The sequence below is a fragment of the Pan troglodytes genome, chromosome 12, assembly GCF_028858775.2.
Source record: "Pan troglodytes isolate AG18354 chromosome 12, NHGRI_mPanTro3-v2.0_pri, whole genome shotgun sequence".
NCBI classification, from domain to species: Eukaryota; Metazoa; Chordata; class Mammalia; order Primates; family Hominidae; genus Pan; species Pan troglodytes.
In genome coordinates this window covers 47109368-47133907 of record NC_072410.2, presented here as the reverse complement: position 1 = coordinate 47133907, position 24540 = coordinate 47109368, and the positions used below count along the sequence as shown (strand labels likewise).

Sequence of the window (24540 nt, the reverse complement as noted above, 5' to 3'; positions counted from 1 at the left end):
AAATTTATTTCTTACAGTTCTGGAGGCTGGGCAGTCCAAGAGCATGGCACTGGCCTCTGGCAATGGCCTTTTCACTACATCAAAACATGGTGAAGGGCATTGTATAGTGAAAGAGCAAGAGCGTATCCACTCAGGGCTCTCTTCCTCTTCCTATAAAGCCACCAGTCCCATGATGGGGGCCCCACCCTGATGACCTTATCTAATCCTAACTACTTCTCAGAGGCCTCACCTGCAAATGCCATTAAGACATAAATTTGGGGGTTGAGTTTCCAACACATAAAATTTGAGGAACACATTCTAACCATAACAGTGTTTATTAAGAATTTTGCCAAACTACACTAAATAAGGATTATGAGCCTCACCTTCTCCTGCTCTCTGAGTGGCGAGATCATCACTGAGGGGTCTTGCCCTACCCCCACATGCACACCGATGATCATCATTAAAATGCCCTAAAGTTCTGTCTGATTCCTTATCTTCCAATACAGGCTGAGAATTCTTTCACCGAGTTTGCATGAAGCATTTTCTGCTAGGCTGCTATTGCTTCAAAATGCTGTCAAATATGAATGAGGATTGCAAAACTAATAGAAATATCTGAGAACCAATATACACAGCACAGTGATCATTCTTCACCCTGCACTCCAGACTCCTCACTGTTCCTCAAGGGGCCCTGCATTTGCTTTTGCTCATTCATTCATTCCATGAATGTTTATTGAGTCGCTACTGTGTACCAGGCCCTCAGCCCTCAAGGACCTGAGGCCTAATGGAAGAGACCAGCATCAGAATGTGATGACATTTATAATTGTACAGATACAAACTGTAAAATGTTCTATGAAGGAAGATCACAGGCAGCTGAGGGAAAGACTTGCAGGGAAACAATTTGATGAGAAGGGTAAGACCTCAAGAATTAGGAATGAGATGGGGACAGGGTGGAAGTTATTGCAGATGGAAAGAACAGCCAATAAAAAGGCCCAACACATTTCTCCATCAGAAGACCAACAACATGGCTACTGAAAATGGGAGAACTTGTCAAGAGATGCATCTGAAACAACAGGGAGGGAAAGGCACTAGATTGGGGAGGGTGTAGGGCCATGAACAGACATGGGATTGCCCCCCAACTGCAATGAGAAGACAGTGAGAGAATTTGAGAAGGAAGTAATAAGAAAAAAAATCATCCTTGCCCTCAAGGAATTCACAATGGTATAATTAGATTAGAAGCTCCAAAAATGTTAATTTAGCCTTGGGTAAAATGATGAGAACACAAAAAAGAGATCATACTACTATTTTAAAACAGGGCTTGGGAAGATATATTCAGGGTGACACTAAACACTCGGAGAATTCCGTGTCTGTTCTGGCTATTTCCCTTGTCAGTGAAGATAAGAAAAGAGCAGGTTAGGAAATATTTATGTTTTGGGGGCTACAGGAGCAGAATGAACAGAATAATTGGCCAAATCAGGGAAAAGTCTTCCTTAAGTTTAAGTGGATACAGGCTGTTTCTTATTATAGGTTGAGTATTTTTTATCTGAAATTTCTGGGACAGAAATGTTTCAGATTTGAGGTTTTTCAGATTTTGAAGTATTTATATTTACAGAATGAGATATCTTGGGGGATAAGACCCAAGTCTAAATGCAAAATTCACTTATGTTTCATATACATCTTGTACACCTAGGCTGAAGTTAATTTGATACAATATTTTAGGTAATTTTGTGCATGAAACAAAGTGTTGACTGTGTTTTGACTGGGACCCACCACATGAGATGAGCTGTGAAATTTTCCACTTGTGGTGTCATGTCAGTGCTCAAAGAATTTAGGCTTTTGGATTTTCAGATTAGAGATGCTCAATGTTTATGATAAATAACAATTTCTTCAGTGTTTACTGGCAAAGATAGGAAGCTTCATGAGATATTCCTAATTTACTCTTAATTTATTTTTTACAACTGCATGTTTGGTATTTGACATTATCTTTCTTCTCTTAGCCCATTGGGTGGCAATCTATAGCCCATGAGCCAAACCCAGCCCATCACCTATTTGTACACAGCCCATGTGTATTAACCTCATCTTTTCTATATTCTGAGGCTTTGACATCTGGAGCCTTGGTGACACTGGAGATTGCCTCTCCTAGGATTAGCCAATTCCTAAAGATGAACTCACTCATGAGTGTGATTTTCAAATACAAACCAACCAAATCCAGAGCCCACAACCCCAATCATCTCCTTTATTGAGCTTTCACACTCCAGGCATTTATCCACCTGCCCTAATTACCCCAGGACCAGGTATCAGACAACCAGGCATAGTTTTTATCCCCAGAGCCCACTGTAATTATCAAACCAGCCAAGCTTAAACCTGCGTATCTAGCTTACCCCATTCCTTTCCACAAAAATCACAATAAAGGCTCTAGCAATCTTTCCCTCTCCCTTTGCCTCCCGACCAGCCCCAATGCTTCCAACACACAGGCCCTGTGTGGGCCCCCAAGGTGTGACATGCCTCCTTCTCTTGGGAGCTGGGAGTAACAAGTCACAAACTACGTTTTCTTTCTTCTTTTTTGTTTGTTTGTTTTGAGACAGGGTCTCACTCTGTTGCCCAGGCCAGAATGCAGTGGTGCGATCTTGGCTTACTGCAACCTCCATCTCCCAGGTTCAAGTGATTCTCTTAGTTCAGCCTCCTGAGTAACTGGGACTACAGGTGTGCACCACCACACCCAGCTACTTTTGTATTTTTAGTAGAAACAGGGTTTCACCATGTTGGCCAGGCTGCTCTGAAACTCCTGACCCCAAATGATCTACCCACCTTGGCCTCCCATAGGGCTGGGATTACTGGGATGAGCCACTGCGCCTGGTCGACAAACTGTTTTTGAAGGCAATCATCTCTCAATCTGTTGGCCTTCCTGGAGCTCAAATTTTCTATTAATACACTATCTTTTAAAACATCATGAGCTAAGAATGGCTTTTACATTCATACATGCTTGAAACAAATCAAAAGACTGTTTCCTGACACATGAAAATTATGTAAAATTCAAATTTTATTGGAACCCAGCCATTGTCATTCCATTACACATCATCTGTGGCTGCGTTTGTGCTATGATGGTAGAGTTGCAGAGTCGTGACAGGAAACTTATAGTCTATAAAACCTAAAATATTTACTATCTTTACAGAAATAGTTTGCTGACTCGTGCCTTAATGTATAGACATGTTTGCTATTTTATTGGTTTATTTAAGCTATAAACTTGTGTAACCCATTGCTTTCTATGTATAGTATAGATCTGTTTATAATCTGAAAACTTCAGAATCTCTAGGTCTAGGTTTCTTCCTATAGTCTATCCCAAATTACTGAGCCTCCAGTGTTTTATTGATTTTTTAAATGATCCTTAGTAAAAATATTTTACATTGTGACTCAAGACACTCACATAAATAATAGAAACAAATTTCATGAAGCATTACTCATTCTTAATGTGTGAATCACTTTGACAGTTTCCGTTCTCTTCTACTCCAGTTTTTTAAAGTACCAGTCAAAAATCTACCAATTTCACACCCCACTTACGGGTCAATGCACACATGTTAATAAACATCATGAATCTAACAGATTCAAATCTAAACAACACAAAATGTTTCTCTTCTACACTGTCTACCAAGGAAGACGAGTACAGAAACAGCAATAAAGTTTAGATGATATGAGTTTAAAAGAAGTCTTTAGAAGCAAAGAGGGATAGAGCCATTTTTTTTTCATGGCATTGTTGGGTAGTTTGATCAAGAAAGATCTTGAAAGATGGTCAGGAAATCCTGGTAGAGAAGGAAAAATGGGGGGAGGGCACAACTCGCCCCATGTCAGAATGACATGCTCTGTAACAGAAACTCCACAGGTTAAGAACAAGGTCTTAAGAAATTTTTTATTTCTAGTCCCTAGTGTAATGTTTCACACAAAGTAGTTGCTCAGTAATTGTTTGTTATGTGTCCACTGAGTAATTGCTCCAGGACCTATTTGAGCCCAACTCTACCCACCTCTAAATACGTAAATTTGAGTTCTTATATCCTATTTTTTCCCACTACTTTTCACTCCTATTGGGTCATTTTAATTAATGCAACTGACTTTTGTTGAAGGTATACTGTGGTTAATGTTTGAAACCAAGATCCCAAATTTGTTTCTACTGCTCTGGCTGCCATGTTTGATTTTTAAGAAATTCATCAGAAGGGACCCAGCATTCAAACCCACACTGTGTTGCTGGTAGGCTTCCACTGTGAATCTCTTTGTTTGGTCTATCAGCCTCAAGGATCTTCTGTATGTGAGCTTAAGACCTCGAGAGGCCAGGCCAGGGCTGCCTGCTCTACACTTCCTTTTTCTGAATGCACCCGGGCCCACTCGCCTGTCCCTCTTACTACAGAGAAGCCAGGAAGAAACAAATGGATTTCTGCCTCTTTACACTCACATTCCAAAGGTTCTGCTTCTACATGATGCCATGTGAAGTCCAGTGCCCCTCCAAGACTCCCGAGATTCTTCATGGTCCCTTTGGCTCTGAGTCCTAGCTTTTCATGAACTCGTGATATCACTTGTGTTTGTTTCCTGTAATGGGTTGTCTCTTTTCTTTACCCCATTTCCAGGATTCGTCATTCACCCCAACCCAAGCCAATCCACAAGGCTTTTCCCCAGAATTTGGGATAGTGGAGATGTATGTCACCATAAGTCTAGCTGTTCTTTTCGTCCTAAATATTATCTGCTTCTCTGTTTTCTAGGTCAGGCATGTCACTCTCTTCCGGTATGCCTTAAAAATCAATAGCTTGCTTTATTAAGCAGAAAATAGCAGAGTTTGCCTTCCTTGTAGTTCTGGGCCTCTCTGCCTGTACCAAACTCATCCATTCTGGACAAAATAAATTGTTCGTAATGGGTTTCTCCATTTCAGCAGTGTACTAAGGGGGTGATGGAGGATGGGAGTGGTCTGCCCTGGGTGCAATAAGGGAGCGCCTGGGTGTAAATAATTTAAAAGCAATAATAAACTCAACTGAATATTCATCTGCTTTCTATTATCACCATGTACCAGCAATTCTAACAATCTCAGCAATAAAATACTCCTCCCCACTGGAACCACTCCCACTGTTACCCTTGCCCAGTAGGACCCACTCCCACTGGTACCCTTGCCCACTGTGCTCCACTTTGGTAGGCACTGCTCCAGTTAGGAACACAAAACATGCAAGCACCTTGAAATGTCCATTGTTCTCATCCGCTCTGCCAGGGAGATTTCATTTTTCAAAGATAGAAAACTTCTTCCTTCCTGGAATTCTTTTTTCCATTGGCTTCTATGCCACTGCTCTCTCCTGGTTTTTCTCCACTGCCTCTACCTGTATTTCCTTAGTCTCCTTCCAAAGTTCCCCTTTCTCTGTGATAGACTCCTTCCCTGAACTAGTCAGGAAGTAGGCATGGTTAGTTGATTCTAAGGAGGTACTTACATGAGCAACCCTTGCCCAAACTTTGCCATGCAAATGGAGCCAAAGGAAAAATAGAGAAGCATCATGTTCTGGAGAGGGTTCCAAGGCATAGCAAGAGAAGTGTTTCCAAAATGGGGACTTGAATTGAGCAAGAAGAGACAGAGTGAGGGAGGCAAGGCTAGTCATCTGCTATGTGATGAAGGCAGCTCTCCTGAGGTCTGCTGCAAAAACATTCTATGCTAGATTCATGTGTAGGATTTCAGGAATGAGACAAAGGATACAGCCAAACAGTCTTTGGCAGAATTATATTACTCCACAGCTCAGCAGAAGGTTTGAATCTAGATAATTGAGGTGATGGTGGGAGTTTCTAGGTCGGAAAGGCAAAGATCTAGGAAAAACACTGGGAGTAGGTGACCAACCACAGCAGCCTGTGTGTTCCTCCCGTCTTATATCCCCCAAATGAGAGCAGCTCGTCAGTAGTGCCCTATCTCACATATGGCCAGCTAGGGTGAAGCAAAAAGCAATCCACAAGCTGCCTAATGGCCCAATATGTATCAAGGTCTTTATCTAGAAGTAAGTGTCTAAAGAGTATCTCAGCACTGTGGACATGGCCAGAGGGCAGGGTGCAACTTCAACACCTTGGAGAGTGGCCAGAGGTGTTGCTGATATCTGGGAGGGAAGAGAAACAAGGAAATGCAGCCTCTTCTATCACATGCACTTGTAAGGCAGAAAAAATCTAAACACCCACACTATGGGCACTAGCAAGGAAAGGAGTCATTCTCTCAGATCGGGAGGGAGAACTCTCTGATCTTTCACTACCTTCCATGAGGTTTATCATTCGGAGACACGAAGCATCAGTCACTCTGACCCCACATGCAGCAGGCACCTGAGGCCTTCCCGAAGTGGGTCCTCAGCACCCACTTTATTCCACTTCACTTCCACTGTGGGAGGGTGAGTTCCATGCAGTATCTAGCTACATTCACATATCCGTGCCTCCCTTCTCTGCTTTCCCATTCACATCTCCATTCACCAAAGGCTGGCTCTGCACTGGCATCTGACATCCCCACATGGACTGCTGTAATCAGATAGGAAGCTCCAGTCAACTGAAGCATCTCCAAGAATCCGAGTGGCTACCAGGCTGCAGGAAGGAATCAACTCATCTCTTTGGGTGCCCTACCAAGACAGACAAGAAGAACACTACAAAAAAAAAAAAAAAAAAAAAAAGAAAATCATATATGATGAGGGTACTTTATTTATATATTGGAAGAATTGGTGTAAAATTTTGAGAATGAGGACTCCTTAAGAAGACATAAAATCCAGAAGTTATAAATGATTAGATTGGTATATTATACTATCATTTTTTAATGTTTATGATAAAAGTTACCAGAAAGAAAATGCAAATGATAGCGCAGACAAAATACTTTTAATACATGTGATACACAGGTTAGTATACCTAATATACAAAGAATGCCTACAAATTTATTTTAAAACAGACTAAAAGAAAAATGGGCAAAGGAGTTGAACAGGCCATTGATAAAATGAAGAAATGCAGATAACTAACAAACCTACAATAGGAAACTAAATCTCACTAGTAGGGAGATGTAAATTAACACAAAAATGAAATAGTTTTCACATCTAAGATTGGCAAATATTTAAGTAATTTTAATAAAAAAGATTTCTATTTTTATTGGTTTAAATTGATACATAATAGATGTGCATGTTTTCAGGGTGCTTGTGATAATTTGATATGTTCATACAATCAGCAGTGTAACTGGGATATCTATCACGTCAAACATTTATCTTTTTTTCATGCTAGGAACATTTGAATTGTTCTCTTTTAGCTATTTTGAAATGTACAATAGATTAATATTAACCATATATGGTCACCCTATTGATCTATTGAACACAGGTCTCATTTCTTCTAGTTGCATATTTGTAACAAAAATTTAAAAGAGCTAACATGCAGAACTGACAGAGGAAGGAAATAAAAACGCCTATGATTGTTGGTGGTGAGTGAATCCCTACACTTTTGAAAGATACTTGGACATTTATTTATTTATTTATTTTGAGATGAGTGTCACTCTGTTGCCCAGACTGGAGTGCAGTGGCGTGATTTTGGCTCACTGCAACCTCTGCCTCCCAGGTTCAAGTGATTCTCCTGCCTCAGCCTCCCGAGTATCTGGAACTACTGGTGCGCGCCACTATGCCCAGCTAATTTTTTATTATTATTATTTTTAGTAGAGACAGGGTTTCACCATGTTGGCCAGGCTGATCTCAAACTCCTGACCTCAGGTGATCCACCTGCCTTGGCCTCCGAAAGTGTTGGGATTACAGGTGGGAGCCACCGCCTCCAGTTGTTACTTGGACAATTTCTAATAAAATCACAAATCCACATACCTATCAGACTAGAAATCTCATTTTGAGGATCTATTCTACAGATAGAAAACAAGCAGTGTTTAGATGCAAAACAAACAATGATTTTAATGGCAAAAGGAGGTAAAATTGTCAAAGGGAAATTTTCCACTTACACTTGCCCCTGAAGATGACAACATGAAATTAGATATTTCATCCCAACTGATTGAGAAAGAACCATGAAATTGAGTGACCTTAAGAAGACAGACCTAACAAAACTACTGGAAGATCTTTGCTGACCAGTGAACAATGGAAGAGACACATGGACTCATTCAATCCTTAATTAGCATCCTAGCCTGAACTCTCCCTTTCCTAGCACTCAAACCCTCCTAACTTTTCCCCTCTGCAAAGTTCTCAGTGGATGTATTCACTGATGTGTACTCCTTGCCAGGCACTTTAATAAACGTTTTATTTCTTTCAATGCTCTTGTGGTTTTTGTCTTATTATTTGGCCAGAAAAATTAAACCACATGAGTTATGATTTGGACATGCTAAATTGTATTGCCCACAGGATGTGTCCTGGAATGAGGCCAGCAGGCAGTTTCAGGTCTGTACCCAAAGCTTGGCTTAGGTGTTTGGGAAGAAGTAGATCAAGAAGCCACCAGCAAAGAGGTGTTAGTTGAAGCCAAAGATAGGAATAGGATACCAACTAAGCAAAATGTGTTGCTGAGAAGATAAGAAGGCTTGGGTGAAAGCACTGGAAGATTTTCTAAAAGATGCCAAAGCATAAAGGATGAGTGAATATATGATCATTTAATTGAAGCGTTCTATGTTTATTCTTTACTTGCAGCTAACCTCCAATGCCCAGTACCTCCTGTTGCTTATAGTTTTAGACTGTTTTGTCTCTTTACACATCGTAATTTTTTTTCCAGACTTCATTCAGCAAACCAGGGAGCCATCTGGCCACCTCATGATGGAAAAAGCATAAATGTTCTGGGAGGTTCCCTATAAATTATCATTATTGTGCAGCACTGATAAGGAAACAAGATCTGTCTCTGTTTTAAGGAGGACTCTCAGTCCTCAGGTTTATGTAAAAGGAATATATCTTCATTTAGATTTAACTTAATTTCTATGTGGAGCCCCACTCTTGCCTCTTTTCCATGGGAAGAATCCCAATATCTTCAGGTTTACCCTGACCCCAGCCATACAGAGGTCACCTTAGTCCTTTCAAGTGAGGCAGCAGCTCTCTACTTCCTCTGTGCCTTTCTTGAGAATCAACTTTATCTTGCTGGGTGGCATGGCTCATGCCTGCAATTTCAGCACTTTGGGAAGTGGAGGTGGGCTGATCACTTCACCCCAGGAGTTCGAGACCAGCGTGGGTAACATGGTGAGACGCCCGTCTCTACACAAAATTAAAACATTAGCCAGGCGTGGTGGCGTGCATCTGTAGTCCCAGCTAAGATTGTGCCACTAGACTCCAGTCTGGGCAACCGAAAGAGACCCTATCTCAAAAAAAAAAGAAACAAAAAACATCTATTTCCCCTTGCTGCCTGCTCACTGGCCTCAGGCCCCCTAAGACCCTCTGGAGTCCTATCATCCTTTGCTCTTCCCCACTCCCCCAAGCACCATGCATGGCCTGTCTCCTCAGGACCTACCCACTGCTTTGCACCTCTGGGGCTTGGAAATCACTAGGAGGCTATGGCCATTCCTTTCTGGGATCTTCCTGACCTTTCAGACTCCAACACCAGACTTCCTCCCAGCCCTGCACCACTGAAGAGAACTCTGATTTTTGACTCAAACGCATTCCCTCTGCTATGATGTTCAGCCTCAGAGGCATCTGAGTGTGGGCTTTAGCCAGAGGTCAGCAGATTGTCTTTTGCTGTTGTGCTCCTCCCCTAAGGCAGTTGATTTAAACAGGTCTACCTTCTTGAATGGAGGTGGTAAGGGGGAAAGTTCAGAATTTTTTAAATGAAATATGCAAGGGAAGAAAACATCAATTAGTATCTCAAAATAGTCTAATAGCTGTGTTTACTTGTATCTCCAGATCACTCTGTTGTACCCCAAACAGACTCTTATATCAACTGCCAACTCACCATGTCCACTTGGATATCCAAGGGAAAATGATAGGATGTGATTTTTGCCCTTTTGAGCATTAAAAATTTTCAGTGGCATAGAACTCCTGACACAAAGGAGAATTAGAAATAACTCAAATCTACACTTGAGCAAGACATATATGGTTTGTTTCTGTGGAGAAAACATCATCTTTCTAGTATCTCCTCACCACAGAGAAGAGCCCTACACCAACTGGGGACCTAGGTACTGTGTGCGGAGAGTAACGTCCTGAAAGCATTAGGGGAGTGCTGTCAGGTGGATAGTGATGGCTTCTGATTGTCAGTTGGAGGGTGCTATGCTAATTGGGAACTTTGTGACTTAAACTTAAAAAAAATTTTTTTTAAATCAAAGAAACATTTGTAGAGGCAGGTTCTTGCTATGTTGCCCAGACTGGCCTCAAACACCTGGCCTCAAGAAATCCTCCCATCTCAGCCTCCCAAAGTGCTGGGATTGCAGGTGTGAGCCACCATGCCCAGCCAAGAAATGATACTGAAGAGTCCAAGGTATTTGTTAAATTTGTGGAATGGAATTTTATATATATATATATATATATATAAAATATATGTACATATATGGATATAAAATATAAATTATATATACACATATAATTACATACATATATACATATATAAAATATAATTAAATATATTACATATTATATACTATATATGTTAAATTTGTGGAATGTAATCATATATGCATATAACACATAATATAGATAATATATATAATATATACACATACACATATGTGTATATATGTATATATGTATATAATATGTTACATAATCTATGTAATTATATATTATATATACATAATATATTTATTATATATGTAATTATGCATTTTAAAAATATATGTATTGGTTGTAGGGATGGAGGTGGGAGAAATCTCTCAATCAACAAAATAGGAATAAAATTCCTAGTGCCAACTAAGGTAGAGGGCAGATCTTTATACTTTCAGGGATCAATTCTATAGTAGGTTACTAGAGAAATGTTTCTGAACAGAGTAGGGGGAGAAATCTCAATGAAAAGCTGCAGTAGCTCTCCTGAGCATGAAGCTGGCAGGTGGTGCCACCTGGTGGTAGCCACTGCTTGCTGTCGATGACTGTTCTTTGCTCCTTGGACAAGGATAAGAGAGAGAGAGAACACAAGCTGCGGGTTCCTTTCTGATGTGATTGCTTGTATTTTGTTCTTCACTCTCAGGGATTGTTCCTTTCACTTTTCCATAAAGGAAACGGGTAACATCTAGTATCTTCTTTATTTCAGTTTTCTTATGGCCATACTAAGGATGCATTTGACAACAAAACTCTCAAAAAGATAAATTGAAGGTGTATCTCTTTCTTGGCTTGCTCACCCTTTACCAAAAACTTCCTTTTTCAAGTAAAGCAGTTAGTTCTTTGCTTATTTTTATATAACAATATATGATACTATTTTAATTTTAAACATGTCTTCTCACTAAACATCCACATCAGTACATATGTATCTAATTAGTTTTTATCTTCTGTATAGTATCTTAAGATATGAATAAATTATGGTATATTTATTTAGCCAGTGATGTGCCATAGTATATTTAACCATTGGCTTTCTCTCGGTGCTTTCAATTCTTTGCTAGAACAAGCAGTGCTTGCAATGAACATCGTTGTATGTTTTCTGCACATCCATGAGTTTTCCTTAATAGTAAATAAGATGTGGAATTGCTGGGTCAAAGAGTATCTATACTTTAAGTTCTAAGCTACTACCAAAATGTCTTTCAATTCAGCACTGAGATTTTATACCCCCCGTAAACAGTGTGTGGAGTACATATCTGGTCCCCACTTCCGTTCTTTCTCTCTGCCTCTTTCTCTTAATCTCACTCTTTCTCTCTTTCAACCTGGACAGATGAAATAACACCTTATTACCGCTCTAATTTAATTCCCCTTTTTACTAACTAGATTGAAATGATTATATTTCATGGTCATTCATATTATTTTCTTCTGCAAATGTCTATTAATATATGTATACAGTTCAATACTGAATTGTGCATGCTTTTCTTTTTTGCATGCAGGTCTTTGTATATTCTGAATATTAATTCTTGGTTGGACCAGTCTCATCTTTAATTTTGTTTATGATATGATATTCAGAAGTTATCAATACTGATAGAATCAGGTTTATCAATCTCTTCTTTCATGTTTCTTTAAATTTGTGTTTTAAGAAGACTTTACGTACCTTTTATATTTTTTCTATGACTTTATGTTTATATTTATTTAACAATCAAGTATATGTTTCTATAAATGGTTCAAGGATCTATCTTAACCTTTTCCTGAGTGTATAAACAGTGTTTGTTGACTAGTTTACCTTTCTGAACTGATTTGAATAGGCACTTTTTTCACATTCTAAATTTTAATATACTCAAAGGTCTTGAGCTGAGAACAAATATCTAATTTTTTATTTTTTAATTTTTATTTTTATTAAAAATTTTTTTTTCGAGACAGAGTCTCACTCTGTCACCCAGGCTGGAGTGCAGTGGTGTGATCTTGGCTCACTGCAACCTCCGCCTCCCAGGTTCAAACGATTCTCATGTCTCAGCCTCCTGAGTAGCTGGGATTACAGGCATGTGCCACCACACCTGGCTAATTTTTGTATTTTTAGTAGAGATGGGGTTTCACCATGTTGGCCAGGCTGGTCTTGAACTCCTGACCTCAAGTGATCCACCCGCCTCAGCCTCCCAAAGTGCTGAGATTACAGGCATGAGCCACCATGCCCAACTTAAATTTTTATTTTTTTAGAGACATGTTCTCACTCTGTTACCCAGGCTGGAGTGCAGTGGCGCGATCATAGCTCACTGCAGCCTCAAACTCTTGGGTTCAAGTGATTCTCCCACCTCAGGCTCCTGATAAGTAAGGACTAAAGGCATGCACCACTACAATTGCCTATTTTTTTTCTTTTTTGTAGAGGCAGGGTCTCACTATATTTCCCAGGCTGGTCTCAAACTCCTGGCCTCAAACGATCCTCCTGCCTTGGCCTTCCAAAGTGCTGGAATTACAGGCATGAGCCACTGTGCCTAGCCCTGAGAAGAGATACCTTGAAGTAGATATGCAAGTTTGGGAGAAATTGGCATTTACATGATATTTGGAGGATATAACAAGTGAAATCAGTCTCCTAGAGGTACTGTGTAGAATTAGAAGAAAATAAAGGTGATAGAAGACACAATTGAAGGAGGACAGGACATGGGGTAAAGATACAATGTGTGCTGCATCAAAGCTCCCTGTGGGAGCTGCATTCCTACCCCAGGAGGGTATAGAAGCCACACCCAAAGCACAGGCTCCTGCCTTCAGATTTTGCTCAGATCACCCCAATGGCTCCGGTGGCTCTAATTTGTCCTTTCACATCCCTGAGTCCCTGACCAGAACTTAACTCCTTTCTAGCACCACTTGCGGAAGGAGAGGTTGGTTCTTACAATTGAAAGGCACTATCCACATTTACAGCATTCAGGCCACAGATGCAAAAAAATCATATGGGGCTGGGGCACGGTGGCTCATGCCTGTAACCCCAGCACTTTGGGAGGCCATGGTGGGTGGATTGCTTGAGGTCAGGAGTTCAAAACCAGCCTGCCCAACGTGGTGAAACCCTGTCACTACTAAAAATACAAAAATTGGTTGGGTGTGATGGCGCACGCCCGTAGTCCCAGCTACTTGGGAGGCTAGGGCACGAGAACTGCTTGAACCCGGGGGGCAGAGGTTGCAGTGAGCTGAGATGGTGCCACTGCAGTCCAGGCTGGGTGACAGATCGTGCTATTGCACACTGCACTCCAGCCTCCACAGAGGAAGACTCTGTCTGAAAAAAAAAATACAATGTTGGAAACATTTTGCACAAATGCATAATTGTCCTTCTGAAAATGCCAAAAACACGTTCTTTGAGAAACCCTAGAAGAGAGATTGGTAAGGAAGCAATTGCAAATCTACTGGGAAAATGAAGACTGAACCAGAGCAGTGCCAAAGCCTCCAGGGGAGAGAATGGGTTGAAGGATGATTTATGGGGTAGTCTCCACAGGACTTGGTCTCAGTTGGATGATCAGGGTAAGCAAGGGAGAGGAGTCAATGAAGATTCCCAAGGATGTGGTATGAGCAGCTGGGTGGCTGTTTCATTCAAGATAGAAATACAGAAGCAGGTCTACATAGGTAGGAAATGTTAATTTAGTTTAGAACATTGTGAATTTGAGGTCGCTGTGGGGAGATTGTATGGGGATGCCCAGCAAACCAAGAGTTTCTGCACATGTAAGAAACAGGTATGGAAAAAATTCACACATGAGAGACAGGGAACAGACAGGCTTAGAAACCACTCATGGCCTACATGTTCACATGGATTAGTAGCATCTGAGGGAAATGCTCCAGCAACACACACAGACCCCTGGTTCCTAAGCCAGCCATGGTTCCCCAAGGCAGCTTACCTGGGACCTTGAGAATCCAGCATGTGGAGAGTCCGGGCTGATCTTGACTCTCCAGGTGGGCCCTCCCTGATGTGAAGCTGAACCAAACCTTGGCAAGCCGAGTACAAATTCAGTAACAGTGGAGCCTTCATAACCCATGTCTCTCCTGGGGAAAACAGCAGAGATTAGGAAAGACAGTGAAACCAACTTATCATCAAGTTCTATCACATGTGCATGGGTGGCCACAACTATGGGATCTCACTTAATGTCATCAAGGACATGAACTTGATATGGATTATGATTTTTTCAGTGTTATACGAAATCCTCAGCAAATTCACCTTCATCTTCTCCCTACCTACAGACTACTGCATCTAGCTCCTTTGGCAACAAAAATCTGGGCTGCCACCAACCCCATCACTGATGCTTCCTGGAGCCCATATTCTTGTCCTGAAGCCTTGCCAGGGATGTGATATTGAGTCCAAGCAGGAAGGGTTCTCAGAACATTCCTCTTGGCTGAAAGGGACTGGCCTGTGACTGGCTGTCAGGCCATGATTTAGTGGGTAGCAATGTGCCCCCTGCCTCTGCCTTCCTAAGAAATTCTACTCAGTATCGTTCAGGAGGAAAATTGCTCTGTTCATTTCTTTTGTTTCTGCTCACATATTCTTCTGCTGGCTTTGGAGCACTCTTGAGCTTTTCCTTCTTTTCTCCTGTTCAGTAGTCTCCCTTACAGGCGAAGGATTGAGTCCTAAGATTCGCTTTCTCCTTTCCGTGATGGTAACTACTCTCTCTCCAATGTCAAACCAGGGAAGAGACCCACGATTTAAGACAGGCCTTGCTGAGTCATTCACAGAGGGCTTTCCAAAGGGAGTAGCACTTATGCCAAATGGGTGAGATCAAACCACTTCTGGCGCTCTCGGCTTTCATTTTTCTTTTTTTTCAAAACATCTTTGTTCAGTTTTTCAAAATGCAGTTCTCTTACCACCTGTGTCCAATTGTCCTGTGACTGCTGTGAAAATTGCAAATTCCTGTGCTTCACCCCAGACCAGACCTATTCAATCCAATCTCTTGAGGGTGGAGCTTAAGACTCTCCAGGTTAAACAAGCACTCAAGCAGATTCCTAAGTACACAAGATTTGAGAACTGTAATAGGCTGAGAATTCTGATAATAAATTAACATCTGGTTTTATTTAATTCAGCCTCAAAATCTCTCAGACTAGCGCAAGGCTGGAATTTTTCTTTTCTTTTCTTTCCTTTTTTTTTTTTTCTTATTTTCTTTCTTTTCTTTTCTTCTTAACAGCAAAAGGATTTCTTCAAATGTGATCTCAGCCAGAGCTGCTCTGGCTGGGGAGGGAAGAGGTAAGGATTGGTGCTCCACCCTCCGATTTCCACCTTAGCAAACGTTCTCTCTTCCTGGCCCTGAAAAGCACAGATTTAGGGATTTGATAGGCCTGGTTTGAATCAAACACTCATCACTCATTTAGCTGAGCAAAGTGACCTTGGACAAGTTATCAAACTAATGTTCTTCCTATAAATTTGGAACCATTAATAATAGCTAACACAGAGAGTTCTCTCCAGCATGCCCTTGACCTGAACGCATTCCCTTGGTTGGCTGGGTACCAAGGCCCATCAGACTGGAGCCCTCAGCTTTTGTCTCCTCAGTAGAGAAAAGGGTGGGGCATAGCCTCAATCAAATACTGTTTAGTTAGATTTCTGCCACGTCAAAAGTTTATTTACTATAAAATTCTGTCCCTACAATTGCCAGCATTTCACATCTTTTCTGATAAGTTGGCCTAAGGAATGTTGGTGCTATTGGCTAAAATCTAGTGGCTAGTAATTGGCTGTTTTTTTTCTTTTTTTTTTTGGAGATAGGGTCTCTCTCTGTCACCCAGGCTTGAGTGCAGCGGCACAATCATGGCTCACTGCAGCCTCAAACTCCCAGCCTCAGGCAATGCTCCTGCCTCAGCCTCCTGAGTAGTTGGGATCACAGGCACATGCCACCACACACAGCTAATTTTTTTAAAATGATTTGTAGAGATGGGGGTCTTTCTATGTTGCCCAGGCTGGTCTTGAACTCCTGGGTTCAAGCAATCGTCTTGCCTTGACCTCCCAAAGTGCTGGGATTACAGGCATGAGCCACCATGCCCATAAAACTTTCCTAAATAAATGCTAATCAATAGTGTCCAAAACACTTTTCTCTAAAAATAAAAAAAACTTGCTTCAAAGCATTTGCTAAGACAGTATGTTGCTGCAATTTTTCCAAAACGTCAATGAAGAAATCACTTTATCACTATCAAAAAGTGAGTGGTGTGTTTTACAACTAATACAAGTGACATGGCTACCCTGTGAGGGATTATTTCTAAAGTGTGTTACTGGAGAGTTATTTCTGGACCTGCAGCTCACTCATACCAACAGCGTTAATACTCATACCTCAGCATTAATGCTGAGAGCATGCACATGGCAAGCCTGGGCTGACACCTAAGTACTGTTCTCTTTTTCCTTTGGGCAAGTGAAAGGCAGAAAATACAACCTAAGTCATTAATTTCTAAGATCTAAGTTTTAGTTGTTCAATTTTTTCATCCTTTTTAAAAAGACTATCAAGAGATCTGTTGATGATTTCTTGTATAATTTAATGCATTTTTTGTTACATTTTTAAAATCACAAGTGCATCTTTGCTAATAATTTCAAGGGATATAAACATATTCAAGCATTTTATACAGATCAAGCAATTATTTTTCCTGCAAATTTAATTTTGAATGGTAATATAGGGTTTTATTTGGCTATTTTTTTAAAAACACACACACACACACACACACAAATTACATATCATAGTTGACTAACAGCATAGCAAACACTTGGTTTGTTTCCATACAACATTCCAGAGTTCATCCAAAAAAATGTTTGCATGAGATTTCCTCGGCTTTGGTGTCCCGAGGGCAGGAAGAATGTGCCCTCATTGCCTCGCGGAGCTCCCAGCCTAGTAGTAACTCAATATATATTTACTAAACAGGATGAAGGAAGGGTTAATAATGAATACATGATGAAGCAAAGTAAATAGGCCTCAAAGCTTGAGGAACAGGGAGTTTTCTGAGCTCAGAATTGAAGGTAGAGGCCAGGTGTGGTGGCTCATGCCTGTAATCCCAGCACTTTGGGAGGCTGAGGCGGGTGGTTCACTTGAGGGCAGGAGTTTGAGACCAGCCTTGCCAACATGGCAAAATCCTGTCTCTATCAAAATACAAAGATTAGTCGGGCGTGGTGGTAGGCGCCTATAGTCCCAGCTACCCGGCAGGCTGAGATGGGAGAACCCCTGGAGCCCGGGAGGCAGAGGTTGTAGTGAGCCGTGATTACTCCACTACACTCCAGCCTGGGGGACAGAACAAGACTCTGTCAAAAAAAAAAGGTAGATAGCCTGCCTGCTGTGGTGATCAAGCCTTATTCTAACCTGTTTTGTTGTAACTAGCTCAGATTTCACTACATGCTTGGGAAGAGGCAAGGGCTTAGAAACAGAAAATCTTAGACCGACTATGCAAGGAAGCCCTCACTGTATTCACAGACAGTGCTATCTCTGAGACATCTGAAAGACAGTCCTTGAAATTTGAGGAAATGGACCATGGTTCCTTAGTGACTTCAGCCTGAAAGACTAATCCCAACCCCAAGTAGTGAGCTCAAAGGTATTTGATGAACTTCAGCTGTCCTAACAGGAATATTTGCTTCAGAAATATTATCACCTGGATCCTGTTATGATTCATAAGCATGATGACTGAGTTTTCACACTCCTGTGTGAGATGTGCCTCCCTCTAACCTTATTACAACATTGACATCTTACTCATTTGACATGAAAAAAATAATACTATCACCTGAACTTCAAGTGTGACTCCAGCAGCTGCCATAAACTTCTCTCAACTCTGGATCTAGTTTGTAGGACTAAATTAACCATTTGTAGTTTCTGGGCAATGTAAGTAGGAAGTGGGTTTTGTTATTGTTATTATTATTATGCACACTTCCTATAGTAAATATTTTTTGTTTTTGTTTTTTGAGCTCCCACTCGTCTTGCTGGGTATACCAAGAATGCAAGGCCCTCAGCTCTCTTTACCCAGGACATTTCTCAGGTGTGGGTTTGCTGTGGCCAACCATAAGAGATGAGGTTGTGTCACCTGAAACAAAGAATAGGTGCGTTTATTGCTTCCCGTAGAAGCAGCGTATTCCTTAAGCTCAGTGGTCCTTCACTGTGAAGTGAACTTACTATGTGTGCACCATTCATCTGGGCCTGTGGTGTCACCCATCTGGGACTTGAGGACAAGGGGAACCTTTGCAAACATGCTGATGCTCATGCTATGTCATGAATAATAAAGTGCTTTGTCTCCAGCCCAAGAGTCTATGTCTTCTACCAGTGTTCATGAAACAAGATGCTAACTTATTTACTTTTAAGTAGGGTAAAATCAAGTCCCAGCTCCTTCAATTTTGTGTTACTTTTATAATAGCAAATCAGTTGCTATGATTACAAAATAAGAAAATATTCTTTTCTAACAAATTGTTATTTCCTTCCAAGATTCTCTTGGTAGCCATGATTAAAAAGCACTGATATGTTTCTCTAAACAAAAGACAAAAAATGGGATTCTAAGTCATTATATTTAATACTTCATTTCAGATTTTAAAAAATACTGTATTTCTCAAGCTTGTATTCCTCAGGTCTCTGCAAAATTCAGTTTTCTAGTAAAAATAATTCTCCTGCTTAGACTGAGGGTGGGCCCTGCAGCCATCTCTTTCCATGGTTGGCATCTGCAGTGAGCTCCCCATCTAGCCTCACATATGCCTGATAGCGGGCACAGGTCTCTGTCCACACACTGTGCATTCCTCATCCCCATCCCTCATTATTCAATGGCAGCTAAAGCTGCTAATTTTCCTAGGTCCAGGGGCTTCAACCTTGCCTTCTCTAAACATTGACCTCTATAGTTTCTTCTTAGGGAGAAGCATCATCTTCTCAGAGTCCTAAAACTCATAAGCTCTGGACTTGGGTTAGAAGGTGGGTAGGAAGGAGGAACCCACCAACTCATATTTTTAGAAACTTGAAGGAGACCTGCCTAGGGATCAGCTTGGGGAATGCTAAAACCAATGAACCTCTATCTCAGCAAATTACTCTGTAACATCCATACTCAATGTTTTATTCCTCAACTCCTGTGCCCTCCCTAAAAGGTAAAGGTAATAAATAAATACATAAAAACTGGCAATAAATGGAAACTAAATAGTACCAACACTAAAAACTAAACAGTCCTCACACTAATGATATCATTCAAGTCTCTGGCACTACAGGTGATCTTGAACAATATGGGGATTGGGACACCGACCCCCTCCCACACAGTTGAAAGTCTGTGTATAGGACGGGTGTGGTGGCTCACACCTGTAATCCCAGCACTTTGAGAGGCTGAGGCAGGCAGATCACCTGAGGTCAGCAGTTTGAGACCAGCCTGACCAACATGGAGAAACCCCGTCTCTACAAAAAATACAAAATTAGCTGGGTGTGGTGACACATGCCTGTAATCCCAGCTACTCAGGAGGCTGAGGCAGAAGAATCGCTTGAACCCGGGAGGTGGAGGTTGCGGTGAGCCGAGATCGTGTGCCATTGCACTCCAACCTGGGCAACAAAAGTGAAACTCCATCTCAAAAAAAAAAAAAGAAAAAGAAAAAAAGAAAATCTGTGTATAACTTTTGACTCCCCAAAAACTTTACTAATAGCCTTACTGATAACATAAACAGTTAATTAACACATATTTCATGTTATAGGTATTATATATGGCATTCTTACAATAAAGTAAGCTAGGGAAAAGACAATGTGATTAAGAAAATCATAAGGAAGAGAAAACATATTTACAATTCATTAAGTGGAAATGGATCATTATAAAAGTCTTCATCTTCATCGTCTTCATGTGGAGTAGGCTGAGGAGATGGAGGAAGCGGAGGGGTTAGTATTGCTGTCACAGGGGTGGCAGAGGGAGAAGAAAATTTGCATATAAGTGGACTCATACAGTTCAAAGAGTGATGTGGAAGGGAACAATTTTATATCCAAAGGCCAGTTTTCAGCTTCCTCTGCCTGGGCATCTCAGGACATCTTTGGCTGTCAGCCAGCCCTCTCCTACCACCTCACTCTCATCAGCTTACTGCCTTCCCGACTCCCTTTGACTCTCTTTCAGACAGCTCCTTCTCTGCATCCCTGCTGCTCATTTCAACCACATATCCCTTAGAAGTTGCTGTTCTCCAGGGCTCTGTCCTGACCCCTTCCTGTCTCACACACAGCCCCTCCTGTGTGGCCTCATCCAGATGGCTCCACTTGCTGTCCCTCTTGCCCAGGTCTGTCTCCTCAACTTCAGGCTCACTTCCAGCCCTCTAGTGGACTTCTTTCCTTGCATGTGACAGACATGCACCCTAAGCTCAATGTTTCCAGCACACATGCAGCCTGTTCCCACAAATCTGCTCCTTCTCCCATCCTCTATCTCAAAGAAATGCCACCATCCACCAAATTCCCAGGAAGGAGTCCAGGGGCTTCCCCCATAACCTGTCAATCACCAGGGCTTGTTAATTCCCTGTCCTCAATGCCCATTTCTACCACCACTTCTCATTCAGCCCCAGGCATCTGAGTCGAGAGCACTGTCACATCTTGCAGGGATCACTGCCTCTACCTCTTAAATTAGCTCCCTAAGCTGCAGCTCCAGCCCATTCTCCACTCTGCAGTGACAGGAAACTTTCTGAGATGCAAGCCTGGCCTTGTCATTCTTTTTTAAAAAATTATCTGAACACTCCTCAGTGCCCTCCTGAAGAAGCTTACACTCATTATTACGACTTCCAAATTCCCTCATTCCCTAAACCCAGCCCACCTCCCACCCTCATTTTCTGCTCAGGTAATATGCAAACAAATAAAGCAAGCTGGATTCCTGATTTTTAAGACTTACAGTTGAGCAGGGGAGGAAAATGAAAAAGCAGCAAACAAACCACTGAAAATATATCTATCATGTATGCTAAGTACTGTGAAAATAGAAAACAGGAATAACAGGAGACTCCATTTGGAAGGGTGGTCAGGGAGTTCGATTTGCTATTTCTTGAGATTGAGAACCAGGAGGAGGAACAATCTAGGGAAAATTATAAGGATCTGCTTTTGGTAATAAGGATATCTGTAATGCTTTTTTAATGTATTTGCTGCAGGTTTAAAAATATATGTATATTGTTCAAAGCAGTAACCTTCAGCTTTCTACAAAACTTGTTGTCCAACATAATGAAGACTCCAGGATAACACAGTATTCTACATCTGTCTTCTAACTGGAGTCTCATGCATGGGGCGAGAGGGGAGGAAAACATTCTCTAATTTATTCTGATTAGTCTTAACCTCTTCAGGCTTCCCTGGTTATATATATACAGTATTATATCCTCAAGACTCAGTTCAAGTCTCCTTTCTTCTGAGAAACTTTCCCAACTGACCTTGCCTGGGCAAAATGCATTCCCATGTGCTATGGCAGTCCACAGAACAAACATCCTCCCAGCAATTATCATTTTGTATTATAATGTTGTCTTCAGAGAAAATTATTTCTCTTTGTCCACCTCTGTGACTAGCTTATAGTAGGTACACGTTATTTATCTGCTGACTATGTGGAACACCCAACACATGTACTGTGTGACCTTTGCCAAGTCATTGCTCTTCTGTAATCCTCAGTTTTCTCGTCATTCCAGAATAACACAGCCTACAACGTGGTGGTAAGGCTTAACTGAGTATTGATGTAGTCTTAGTAAGAATTGGGTTACTAAGCAAAATATGATGGCATATCAAATCTTTCTATTTATGCTCCAATATTTCTTCTCCAGCTTATCATCTTAGGTGGGCGGTGCCAGGCATTCAATTGTAGAAAGAAACACTCTAAAGGGACTCTGTAGAAAAGCTACAGTGGATCCCCATCTTTTACCATGTATAAAAATCAACTCAAAATGGATTGACAACTTATAGGTAAGATCTGAAACTATGAAACTACTAGAAGAAAGCATTGGGGGAAACACTACTGGACACTGGTCTGGGCAAAGATCTTTTGGGTAAGACCTCAAAAGCACAGGCAATAAAAACAAACATAGGCAAATGGGATTACGTCAAACTAAAATGCTTCTGCATAGCAAAGGATACAATTAACAAAGTGAACAGACAACCTACAGAATTGGAGAAAATCGGAACTCAAGTCAATAGCAAAAAAAAAACACCCCACAAATAATCCAATTTTAAAATGGGCAAAAGACATGCATAGACATTTCTCAAAGAATATATACAAATGGCCAACAAATATATGAAAAAATGCTCAAAATCACTATTCATCAGAAAAATGTAAATCAAAACCACAATGAGATATCATCTCACCTCAGTTAGAATGCTTATTATCAAAAAGACAAAAAATAATGGATGCTGGTGAGGATGCAGAGAAAAAGGGAATCCCAGTGCTGTTGGTGGGTGGTACAGCACTGTGGAGAACAGTATGCAGGTTCCTCAACAAACTAAAAACAGAACTATCATAAAATCCCATAATCCTTCTGCTGGGTGTATAACCAAAAGAAAAAAGATTAATATATCAAAGAGATATCTGCACTCCCATGTTTATTGCACCACTATTCACAATAATCAAGATATAGAATAAGCTTAAGTGTCCATCAATGGATGTATGAATAAAGAAAATGTGATATACATACACAATGGAACTCTATTCAGTCATGAAAAAGAATAAAATCATCTCATTTGCAGCAACATGAATGGAACTGAAGGTTATTATATTAAGTAAAATAATCCAGGCAGAGAAATACAAATATCGCATATTATCACCATATGTGGGAGCTAAAAAGGTGGGTCTCATCGAGGTAGTGCATAGACTGGTGGTTATCAGAAGCTGGGGGGGGGTGTATGTGTGTTGAGGGAGCAGGGAGACACAGATAAGTTGGTTGAGGGGTATAAAAATACAGTTATATAGAAGGGATAAGTTCTAGTATTCAATAGCATAGTGGAGAAACTACAGTTAACAATAATTTACTGTATATTTCAAAATGGCTAGAAGAGAATTGTAATGTTCCCCACATAAAGGTAAATGTTTGAGTTGACGGACATCCCAATCACCCTGATCTGATCATTACATGTTGTATAAGTGTATCAAAATATCACATGTATCCCCAAAATATATACTATGATGTCCCAATTTTTAAAAGAAAGGAAAGAGAGAGACTTTTTAATAAGGGAAGAAAGAGAAAAGCTAGAGGGGACCTAGACCGTCCAGCGTTGCTGTGTGGTGCTGTGGCCACCAGAGGACAGCCTAACCACACATGCTGTGGAACTCTGCCTTCCAGAGCCCTGAGGGTGCAATGTTTTCCACACAGCTGAGAAACAATTTTTTTTCTTCCAGCCACGTGGAGGAAAATCATTGTCAAATATATTACATTATCTCCTACCCATTATAAGTTGATTGTTATAACTGTTTCCTGTGAGTTAGTCTCACCATTTTCTGTCATTGTAGGTATCTGCTTAATATGAAATCAATGCATCTTTTTAGTCATTTTGTAGAGAAAAATGCAAAGGAAGTTGGTCAGTGCCCAGCCAGAAAAGGAAAGAGCCTTAGCCAAGTAATTTGGGGAATTTCCAGGCCCACTGATGAGTCCATTCTGGTGCAGACATAAATGAAGGAAGTTGTAGACAACAGTTGTCAAGTTCTCTGATTCCATTGATGAAATCCTCCCTAATAGGAGACTTAGCTTGTTGCCAATAAACACTTGAAACCTATATTAAACTCCCTTTGTTCCATGTTCATCAAGCAACCCCTTCCATATTTGACATTAAATTTTGCCTTCCGAGAGAGAAAGTTGTGGTCACAAAGACATAAATGTTCTGGTATTCTGGTCAGCATATTATTTTTTGTTCACTTATAAGTTAATAAACTAGCATTTAGTTTTGTCATATCAATTTCAAAAATTTGGTTCATGTAAGTCTGCCCTAAATGATGTATCTATTTAACGCTGTGCTGAAAATCAGGTTCTGGGCTTCCAAAATCAAAAGTCAGACCCAGGGCCATGACAAATTCTCCAAAGTCAATATTATCTGTGAGGCCTTGAAGTATATATTTTGCCTGGATGAAGGAACTTCATGTTGCCTCATAAGCTCACCCCCACCACACATACACTCCTTTATTCACTATCTATTACTATTTAATAAATTGCTCCTAAATTAAGCAGCTTAAAACAACAAACATTTATTATTGT

At 40.8% G+C, this 24540-nt stretch overlaps 1 protein-coding gene and 2 non-coding genes across 5 annotated transcripts in view; 2 read left to right on the top strand and 1 right to left on the bottom strand.

Annotated features, from left to right (window-relative positions):
• The window catches only part of EVA1A (eva-1 homolog A, regulator of programmed cell death), a 154648-nt gene that overhangs the window by 124569 nt on the left and 5539 nt on the right, over positions 1–24540 (bottom strand). For 2 of the 3 annotated variants that reach the window (XM_009442723.4, XM_054677976.1), the window contains exon 2: positions 14303–14447. The gene's annotated coding sequence lies outside the window, so the exon portion shown is untranslated. Of the gene's footprint in view, positions 1–14302; positions 14448–20146; positions 20213–24540 lie in introns of those variants that run through there. The other variant, XM_063789002.1, reaches the window with a different exon arrangement.
• Positions 10822–11037, top strand: LOC112208308 (small nucleolar RNA U3). The gene has a single exon (XR_002942710.1). It is a non-coding gene; the product is annotated as a small nucleolar RNA U3 (small nucleolar RNA).
• Positions 18010–18113, top strand: LOC112208283 (small nucleolar RNA U13). The gene has a single exon (XR_002942697.1). It is a non-coding gene; the product is annotated as a small nucleolar RNA U13 (small nucleolar RNA).